Source organism: Pinus tabuliformis, chromosome 2_2 (assembly GCF_031772625.1).
Source record: "Pinus tabuliformis cultivar Carrire ecotype Pingquan chromosome 2_2, CPIR1, whole genome shotgun sequence".
NCBI classification, from domain to species: domain Eukaryota; kingdom Viridiplantae; phylum Streptophyta; class Pinopsida; order Pinales; family Pinaceae; genus Pinus; species Pinus tabuliformis.
The window spans coordinates 955,100,199-955,112,183 of NC_142300.1; positions in this window are offsets into that span (position 1 = coordinate 955,100,199).

Sequence of the window (11,985 nt, forward strand, 5' to 3'; positions counted from 1 at the left end):
ATTCCCATTGGGGATTATATCTTATATATGTGGGACCATGCACTGATCAAGAATTGTTTTTACATTTGGCCTTTAGAAAAAACCTTCTCCCACAAGAACTAAATAAAATGGAAACCTAAGGGGAAGATAAAGCTAGAATTGGGAGCAAAGGGATTCTTTACCTTATCTAGATTGGTACATTATATTTTTTCATCCATATCAATGCTTTCAAAGTGGAAAAAGTGGAGGAATCTCCTCATAGGACCATTTTTACCTGCATGACCTAGTTTGGAAAATTAGGGTATGAAACCTTGAAGGAGAATTTTGAGGCATCAAATGATGTTTTTTAGGTAACAAAATTTACTACTTTGGTTTAGCACGTTGTTTTCATATTCTACTCATAGAGTCATTTCCAATGGTGTAATTGCCTCAAACAAAGTCCATATGCAAAATTTATGCCACTTGAAATTTGACCTTCCTATTTTGGTCACCATAATTCTATAGGATGACATGTCATTCCCCATTACTTATGTAAAAAGGGCTATCCACGTGACCATGATGAAGGAGACTCTAGAAGGGTCCATACTGTAACTCTTGTTAAGAGATGAGAGAGTTAAACCTAACCACTAATAGGCTATCAGATTGTGTTGTAACCAAGCCACTAAGAGGAAAATGGGTTCCATTCTTCTCGAGTGCATTTCTTCCATAGATGAGAATATTAGTGGAGATGATAAGGAGAGAGAACATAGAGAGGATTTGTGCACTATAGTATCCCATGGGCCGTCAGGGATCTATAAAATGTTGTGGATATTCCACTAGATAATTCATCGCAACAGATCTAATAAAATTATATTTAAAATATGAAGTTCTACACTATTACAATTTTATTATATTTCTGGATTGTAGATTTACTATTAATAGTGCAAGAAAATGAAACTTATGTATAAAATAGAGAATGGAAAAACAAAATATCACACACACATATGACACGAGATATGCTCTAGGAAACCCTTTTGAGAGAAAAACCTAGTTGGAAGCTGAGGTCGCTCTGCACTCTTTCTCTAAATGGAAATATGTTTGTGAGTACAAAGAAGTATAAGCTGCGACTCATGGGCTGCTATAGTGTATAAATCATCTTCATGTGCTCTATCTCCCATCCCTCGTGGCTATTTTTTCAGCTATGGAACAAATGCACTTGAAATAATCCAATCCCTTTTCCTCCTAATGGCTCAGTTATAACACAACCCAATAGCCTACTAGTGGTTAGATTTGACTATCTCAGTTACAAGACTATTCTAGATTTTTCTACATCATAATCACATGGCTAGTCCCTTTTTTATGAATAATGGGGTGTGATGTGGCATCCTTTCAATTATGGTGGTGAAAATAGGAGTCAACTTTTGAGTGGCATAACTTTCGTATATGAACTCCAATTAATGTGATTCTTACATCATTGGAAAGGTATTTGTGTGTATAATAAGAAAAAAGGTATGGGGCTAAAGCGATAAAGTTTTACCCCCAAAAAATGTCATTTGATTCCTCAAAATGTTCCTGAAAGATTTCAGACCTTATTTTTTGAAACTAGGTCCCGCTAGTAAAAATAGTCTCGTGATTTGATTCCTCCACTTTTTCGACTCTGAAAGAATTGATATGGATGATAAATAATATAATGATCCAATCTAGATCACACCTCCCCATTTTTGGAGGATTTTGGTCCCCAAAATATTTTATTGAATGAGGTGAGGAAAATTTTCCTCCGCCTTCTTTGTGGTTTACCATTTAGCTTTTCTTGGAAGTTGTCCTTTCAACCCATACGACCAAAGGTCATGCTACCCCTATCTTTTAGTTCTATACCTCTTCTGAAAAATTGTAACTTCTGTCAACTCTGCTTAAGCATCTAGTGCCAAATCTTTTATAGAAGGTAGGACATGTTCATCTTCTTGATCTAGCATGGAAGGCTCATAGAGTTTTAGAGTACTTACATTCAAAACTAAGTAAATGCACATGTGTGATGGTAAAATTGATTCAATAGGAATTATCACCCATATTTTCCAATATCTAAAGGGACCATACCTATGAGCCTTTATTTTCTTATAAGGCCCATGTAGCCTCTCCTTGTTCAACTATAGCCATACTTTGTCATCCACCTTGAATGATTTGTATGTTCTATGATAATAATTCCTAGCCTTATATTTCTCGTGTGGCTTCTACAATATCTCTTGTACCCATATATGGATATGCATGATATTTTCTATGAATTTAGCCCTCATGGAATCTCCTATAAGATCTTCCCTCACTCCTCCTTGTTTCCCATATGTAATGTCCAAAGGTGAATGCAACAAATATCCAAAACAAGTTTCAAATGGGGACTTCCCTATAGAAGTGTGGATTGTTTTGTTGCAATAATGTTGTATATATACCTTATTTTCATGCCAACTCTTTAGATGCTTCTGACTATATTCCCTTAGATACTTCACCAAAGTCTTATTCACTACTTATGTTTGTCCATCTATTTGTGGATGGCACGTTGTAGAACTCTTCGGATTTGTGTCCATATTCTCCCAAAATGTAGTCCAAATGCACTGAGAAATCTTGTATGCCTTTCTAAAACGATGCTCCTTGGTATCCCAAAGTGCCTCTAGACCTATCCAAAGAACAAGTTTGTTTTACAGAGCATCATAGCACACATCTTGCTAAAACTATCAACCATTAGAGGAATTTTGAAGTCTAAAACGGGCCTCCCAATGAATATTATAAAATAATATTCATAATAATAAAATAATCTTAGATTACCTCATCACGTTTTGAAGCGAAAAGAAGAAAAAAAATATTTTTTCAACTCAAATTTTCAAATTATCCCCCTACGATTTTACTCAAATTTTGAGTAGGAGCACTCATTGGATGCATAATTCAATTTTCCATCCAAAGAGTTGCCATGTTGCATGCTTTCAATGGACCTTGACTACACGAAAAATGTGAAATACATGGAAAAACATGATAGCAATCATGTTTTTCATGTATTTCACATTTTTTTTGTAGTAGGGTTCATAGAAAGTATACAACATGGGTATTACTTGGATGCAAAATTGAATTATGCATCCAACGAATACTCCCAACCAAAATTTGAGTAAAATCATAGGGAGATAAGTTGAAAATATGAGTTGAAAAAGTATTTTTTTTTTTTAATATGTTTACCTTTTTACTCCAAAAATGGTGAATCACCCCCCATGGTTGACATCATCATATTGAATCCTATTGGTTCTTATAAATTTTATTTTTGTTGTACATTTTTTCTTTGAGGCCCATTTTTTACCTCAAATTATCTAATGTACCTTGAATAGGTAGTCTTGTCCCTTTCTAGTTGTTGGTAAGCCTCCCACAATGTCCATGTAGATTCTTTCCCAAGGCTGAGTAGATATAGGGAAGGGGTGATATAGACCTTGTTTCATGTTTCTAGTATTGTTGGTACAACAAAGAATGCATCCTCTTATGAACCTAGCTACCTTATCTTGCATCTTGGGCCAATACACATACCTCTGCAAGTTAGTCATGGCCTTCACTACAACAAAGTGACGTGCAACCTTGGATGTGTGAGCCTCTCTAATCAACTGCGATCACTCACCATTAGGAACACATAGCTTTTCCAACCTATAGAGTAACCCATCCTAGAGATGGTAGTAAATTTTATTGTCACCATCACACACATGAAATTGACTCCGCAATTTCTAAAACACCTCCTTGAAGTCCTCATCCTCTGAATATGCCTCTCTTTATTCATCATGGGTGAATGGCTCCATGTGCATAAGAGTTGCAAAATTTGTGATGTTTGGTGTGGGTGGCCTTGAAATCATGTCTTCCAACTTGCTTGTGCTACCCTTCTTGTACTTGAAACCAAATGAAATTGTTGTAGAAAACCCATCCACTTGTAATGCATGGTCTGTTGTGGCTTACATTATATTTGTAAGTACTAGAGTGGCTAGTGATCTATGTGGACTATTGTCTCATTTCCCATCAGATAGTGCTTCAACTTCTTTATAGATTTCACTAGGGCATAGAGCTCCTTATCATAGGTAGGGTAGTTAGAAATTTCCCCATGAAATACTTCAGAATAGTAGCATATAGGCCTTCCTCCGTGCATCAAGACCACTCCCATAGCATACCCATTCTCATATGTCTCCACATCAAAGGGATGTTACAAATTTGGTAATGCCAGAATTTGTGCTTGTTTGATTTTCTTCTTTAGCTCCTCAAAAGCCCTCTCTTGACCCTTTCTGCACTAGAAACTCTTGCCACTTGCTATTACGACATGGACTAGTGTTACTACCACTGAAAATATATTATGTTGCCCCAATGAATCTCCTGAGATCAGAAACATTAGTAGGCACTAGATATTTCATGATGGCCTCCATCTTGGCAAGGTCTATCTTCAACTCTCCTCCACCTATCACATACGCCAAATACACGAAATATTGTTTTGAAAACACACACTTCTTGAGATTTTCTAGAATTTATTGCTTATTTAATGTTTCTAAGACCCACGTGAAATGTGATATGTGCTCTTCCCATTCAGCATTATCTACCAGTATATCATCCAAATAGACAATAACAAACAAATCTATAAAATGGCACATTACATTGTTCATTAATCTCATAAATGTATTTGGTGCATTATATACACCAAATGGCATGACTAACCACTCATACAAACTTTTACTATTTTTGAAGGTGTTCCTCTATGTATCTTCTTCCTTAAATCAAACCTGGTGATATCTATACTTTAAGTCCAACTTGGTGAAGTATTTTGAATGTTGCAACTGATCCAGCAAATCTTCGATCCTAGGCAGGGAGTACCTATTATTGAGCGTGATTTTGTTCAACACCTGTAATTTGTACACATACACCAAGTATTTTCCTTATTTAGCGCAATGATTATGGGTGACCCACATGGTGATGCACTTGGTCAAAGCACACCTTGTTCCAGTAGTTGCTGCAATTGTTTCTTCACCTCACTTGCTTCTATAACAAATTGTCTGTATAACCCAATGTTTGGCATTGTGGATTCCAACAATAGTTAGATCTCGTGCTCCACTTCCCTCTTAGGTGGTAACCCTTCAAGCTTTCAAAAAATATCCCTACATGCATGTATCAAATCTTATAGTTGTTTATTTTATTTCTTATCACACCCCTTTAGGGATGCCTTACATCTTACTTACTCTTCTACAAACTAGTTTTCTCTTAAAAATAATAAAACATACTTCTTGTTGGAACTGATCAATTTCTCTGCTTGATTGGCACTTACCAACAAAATAGTTTACTTTCCTTTTTGCACATTGATGATGAAAATTTTTCATCCTTGACAAGTTGATACTGGTTGGCCCCCTCCATGAATATTGCATCTCACATGTACATGTAGGGAATCCCAAATATAATGCCACATACATCAAGGAAAACCACATATGATTCTACCTCATCAATAAAATCAACGCTGATAGAAAATATAATTTCGCACTATTTAGTTACCTTCAACTATGCATCCTTATTTACCCATCCCAGTGGATAACGGTTTGAATGATCATGAACTTCCAGCCCCAACTTCTTGACCAACTCTACTACATTGAGATCTGCCTGTGATCCCGAGTCAAGCAGATCATCATTCTTTGTTTTCTTGACTTGTATCTTTGTATGGAAGAGTTTGGTCATTTATTTCTCTTCTTGTTGTTGAAGGCTACTCAGATTCACCTCCTTTTGTACAGATATACAATTGATCTTCTCATCCATTTCCAAGATACTTTCAACTTGGTTTCTTGAATCAGTTACCATGAGATTCTTCTTATTATTGTTGGACATTGGATAAACTAGTGCTCCCCATGTGTTTCGTGACATATGCTTAACCACATCCCATGCATCCATTAACTCTAGTGAAGCATCCATTTACTAACATCTCCAGATTTTGGTTTAACGACAATCGTGATTCCAGCAAGTGGTATCAGATCCAAAGGTCTCAATTTTGAATGAAACTCAACTTGCATTGGAGGTGAATTGTTAGATATTGGATAAACTAATGCTCCTTTGTGACATTTGCTTAATCGCCTTTCTTGGATCCATTAACTCTTGCAATGTGTCTATTTACTAAAACCTATGGGTTTTGGTGTAATGATAATCATGATTTGAACACTTATTGTCTTTATTTTCATTCTTCGGGTTTAGCTCTTGTTGCAACTTCCAACACTTCTCCTATGTATAGTGGTCAATGTTGTGGTGGTTCCAGTGGTTATTGGGATCTTTGCATTGGTGTGTTGTGGATGTAATATTTTTATCTTTCCCCCTTTTTTCTCTTCATCCCTTCCTTAGAAACATCTTGTTTCTCCTTTTGCTTCGATCCACTTTATTGTGCTCTCTATAGGCATCTATTTTCTAGATAGTATGCATATACACAATATTTGTCCATTAATTTGGGCTTGAAAAACATCACTTATTGTCACAGATAGCAATGTAGACCCCTCAAATACTTAATGAGTACACATGGTTTCTTTGGGGAGATACCCAACATTATGGCCATCTTTTTGGACTTAGTGGTGTACTCCTACATGCTTTGCCCCAACCTTTTTCTAAAGTAGTACCACCAGACCCACCAATCCTCTACATACCCAATAGGGTAAAATTGTGACTTAATGATGGTTTTGAAGTTCTCCCACTTAGTCACTAGAGGCTCTCTCTCTGACCTTAAGGTCTTTGTACGACCCTCCCATTGAGTCATGGCATGGCCTTCTAATTTCAATCGCACAAATAAAATCTTTTTATCTTCCTCAATTCGATGGATGTTGAAATACACTTTGAGATGTTGTTGTTTGGAATTGGATAATCCAATGTTCCCTATGTGTTTCATGACGTGTTCTTAACCTCCTCTCAAGGATCTTTTAAATCTAGTGATGCATCTATTTACTAGCACCTACGAGTTTTGGTTTAATGACAATCATGATTACCAACAAGTGTTATAAGATTTAGAGGTCTCAAGTTTGAATCACACCTAGTTCACGCTGGGGGGATTGTTGGGAATTGGATAATCCAACACTCCTGATGTGTTTCATGGCATCTTCTTAACCACCTCTCGAGAATCCATTAACTTTGGTGATGTGTTTTTTTACTAACACTTGCAGGTTTTGGTCCAAAGGAAATCATGATTACCAAAAATTTCAACTAGTGATTCATCTTTAGAGCATCAATATCACTATGGTACATCTTGATATCAACATTTTATTCCATTTTAAATCATGTTTATTATTGATTCACAACATTCAAACTAGGTTGATATTTTCAAGTTCTTTCTTCGACTAATTCTCCATTTCTTCCTAATCTCCTAATCCCCCTTTTGATTTTTCCTTTGTATTTGAACCCCAATATTCTCTAAATATCCCAAGATTATTTCTTAGAACTACCATGAGAAGATTTAGATTATGATTTATATAAGTGACTTGTTGTTCCAACCTCGAAAACCTCTCCTCTCTAGGATCATGAGGGTTATTCATAGATTTTTCAGTCATGATTAAGGTTTTAAAACTTTTGGCCTAGCCAATCTAGATCCTCTGCAAATATCCACAATACACCAAAAGAAACTTTATCTAATACTAATATGATCTATAAACTACTGTGGATATTCCAAAGGATAGTTCATCACAACAGATCGGAAAAAATAATACTTAAGATATATAATTCTACATTATTATATTTCTATATCTATAGATTTTTTATTAATAGAGCATGCATGTGAATGAAAATTATGCAAAAAGTAGAGAACATAAAAAATAAAATACCACACACACAAATGACAAAAGATATGCTTTGGGAAACCATTTTAGGACAAAAACCCAACAAGAAGGTGAGGTTCCTCCGCTCTCTTTCTCTAAATGGAAATATGGTTGTGAGTATAAAGAAGTATGGTCTATGGACCATGGTCTGTTATAGTGCACAAATCATTTCTATGTGCTCTATTTCCTATTCCTCTTGACTACCTTTTTCTCAGCTATATAATAAATGCACTCAAAAGAATCCAATCCATTTTCCTCTTAGTGGTCTAGTTATAACATAACCAAATAGTTTACTAGTGGTTAGGTTTGACTACCTCAACTCTTAACCATAGTTATAATATAAACTATTATAGAGTCTTCTACATCATAATCATGTGGCTAGCCCCTCTTTCATGAAGAATGGGGGTCGATGTGGCATCCTCTTGAATTATGGTGGTGAAAATAGGAGGCTCAACTCCTAAGTGGCATAACTTATGCATACAAACTCTGACTGACATTATTCTTAAGCGATTGGAAAGGTATTTGTGTGTAGAATAAGAAGAAAAGGTGTGGCATTAAAGAAAAAAAAAATTACCCCCATAAAATCTCATTTGATGCCTCAAAACATTGCAGAAGGTTTCAAACCTTGTTTTGCCAATTGGTTCCTGCCAGTAAAAATGATCTCGTGAGTTGATTCCTCCACCTTTTCCACTCTAAAAGCATCACGATAGATGAAACATAATATAATGATTGAATATGGATAAATAATACTAACTTAATTGTATTCATAACCTTTTTTGATTCACATAAAGAGAGAAACATGGAAAAATGATCTCGTGAGTTTATTCCTCCACCTTTTCCACTCTAAAAGCATCACGATAGATGAAACATAATATAATGATTCAATATGGATAAATAATACTAACTTAATTGTATTCATAACCTTTTTTGATTGAAATAAAGAGAGAAACATGGATTCACCTTCGAGTTAGGTTTTCTCATGAAAAAAAATTCTCGGTTATCTCTTATGTCAAATTGTGGTTTGTGAGTTTTTATTTCATTTTTCTATATATTTTACATAATAATAATTTTCATGGATGTACAATAAATAATAATTTATAGATCCATAAATATAAAGAGAAATAAACCCTTATAGCATATATTCTTTATTTTTAAGTGTAATTTATCATATCTATTGTGAAGAACTATCTAGTGGAATATCCACAAAATCTTATGGATAATTATCATTTTATTATGTATTTGTTAATACAATATTCAGGTATTTGAGAATGACCCATACTTTTTTAACTTAACAAGGCTATATCTTTGCTTTTGGATAGAGAGTTTCATGCATGATAAGGAGGATTTTACCACAACACCAATTTGGATAAAAATGTACTCACTACCAAGGGAGTTCTGAGACAAGAAAACCTTAATTGGCATTGGTAACACTCTCGACTACTTCATCAAATCTTTAGAAGTCACCAATAAATTCAAGTATATTACTTATGTTTGCATGTGTGTATGCATGAATATTTTAGAGCCACTTATAGAGTCCATAAATATTTATTATCAAAATGAGCTCTAAGTAGATGATAGATTATGAGCACAACCCTCTCCAGTGCCAATTTAGATGCCATGAATGTGGTCATATTTACCCCAATTTGCCTGCTTATCACGAATTCCAATTATGTGGCATCCCCTTTACTTGATGAGGAGGGATTTACTAAAGCTGGAGGAAAATACTCCAACCCTAAAACCCCCACCTTGTAGACATTTACCTCAAATAAGAATCCCCTTCCACTAATCTATTTGATCCCCTTCCTTCCCTAGATACCCATAATACTCCTCTATCCATGCCTCCCTTGAAATCCAAAATGTTTGACTTTGTTTTCCCCCCACCTTCTTATGTCAAATATCCTACCTCTTTTGTCGTCACCCTACTTCCCCGCCCTCCTAGCCTATGCCCAAACATTTTAGCAAGAGATCTTATATTTGTCCTTAGTCCAAATAAGTGACATGTATCTTAACTACCTTGATTTACTAGAGTTTTCGAGAGCCTAAAATGGAAAGATCCCTTCTCCCTTCCAGAACATCAATTTAAACCACTTGGAAAGGCATACTTCAAATCTTGCCATTCCGCTTTAAAATTAGCCTCAGGAAAATCTAATATAGGCTTACTTGGGGTTTAATCTCAACCATTGAAGGAATCAACAAATCCTTGCAAGAAATAAAATACAAAGGGCAGGAAAACCAATGTATAGCTCCTAGACTAGTTGGGGCTTATGTTGGTGAGCTTAGGATACATTAAAGTGATAATTATTGAAAATCGGTAACAACAAATTGCTAAAAATAGAAGTGATAAAAATAGCACTGCTAAAAATATCAGTTTGGGCATCAGTGCTGGATTGGGCAACAGGGAATGAAAAATGGAAGTGCTAAAAATAGAAGTTCTATTTTTAGCAGTTCAAGTTGGATTCCTATTTTTAGACAGTCCTTGGTCTAAAATAGGAAGTAAATTCGAATTTGGTCTTACCAGCAGTTTGAATATTAATTAATTAATTCTCCATGAGTTAATTAGTTAAGGAAAATCAAACTTGAAGTCTTTGTGAGAACATGCAATAATTTCTCCACTGATTGGGGAATGTGTCCTTGATTTTCTCCACTGATTGAGGAATTAAGGATGAGTTCTATATTGAGAGGATCAGTTGATTTAGTTTAACTTAGTCAAGTTCAGTAGATTAATTTAACAAGTTGTTAAATTAATGAGATATAGTTTGTTAATGCTTGCATGCGACAACTGTTATTTTCAGATAACTGAGTATTCTCTCATGGATAACTGACGCATGGCAGTTCAGAAAAAGACCCATTTGATATCAAAGATGGGACAGTGTACTATCAGTTGGATGAATATTTTTCCTATAAAGGAAGCTCATCCATGATGATGATTTATCTCCTTCAAGTTTGTGCAGTTAGATCAGAGGTTAGTGAGTGTGTGAAGAGGCCAATTCACATAGGTGGTAGCACTGGACCCCAAGGAAACTGCACAAGGAAATAGGATGCTTGGAGGGTAGAGGAGAAGGTTTGTGAGAAGCCTTTGATTGTCTATGAGCAACAGAGGGATTGTACTGAGAGCTGTATAGTTTCTGAGCTAAGACTTTGTGTAATCCGGACTATATCTTCACTTGTATGATAATACAGAGATGGGGTTTTAGGCAGGTGCTTTCCCCAGGTAAATTCTTCTGTGTTATGTGTGATTGATTCCTTCTTATCAGTTATATGTGTTCTTATTGATGTTTCTCATGGTTGATTAAGCTTCCACTAAATTGTTTGTAGAAGTAGATCAAGTGTTTTGCTTTAGTACATTGTGCTACCAGGTTGATCTACAGGTGGGAAATTTCTACATGGTATCAGAGCTACTTGATTTGTCGTAAAAGTTCTACATGGTATCAAAGCTAGCTGATTTGTAGAAAAAATTCTACAAAATTATACATGATATCAGAGAACAGGTGATCAAGGAAGAACAATATACTAGAGGATATTTCAAAGTTTTGAGTTTTGGGCTGAGAGTTTGCAGAGAAAATCTGAATATTTCTGTACAAAATTTTCAGAAACAAATAGCATATTTGGATTCCTTGTGGAAAAACACCAAAAAAAAAATCGGTTGAATCGGAGTTCGGATGAGGGAGATATCACTGATTTAAAATCAGCTCTTTTTCTAGAAAATTTCGTGATGGAAGGAAAGTGGAAATAAATTGGTGTTCTAGCCAAGAACCTGTATGCACTTGAGGTACAAGATGCATGCAAAACCTTGAGGTGAAAGGCAAATGTTAGATACTTGGTGGTTGAGAGGGAGAGTAAATTACCTCTCAACATGTAGCGCTAGAAGAAGTTTCAGACAATTGTGAAGGAGCCACGATTGGTGCAACAACTTCAGGAGGTTGTGGAGCAGCCACAACTAGATAAGTTGAGAGGAGATTGAGTATAGACATCTACTCATGTAGAGACCTCCATTAGGGGGAAACTTCGAGCCAAGTGGGCAGAGGGATCACATGCAGCCATACCTCCAGGTAGGAGGTGGGGCGATATAGAGTGATCGTCCCAAGGAGGAGGGGCAGGATCCTTGAGGTATCCAACCTCTTGGATGAGACCTTGCTACGGAAGCCCCGATGTGGAGTAGCAGGAACTAACTGATTGGGTAGAGACAGATGCGGATGGAGTG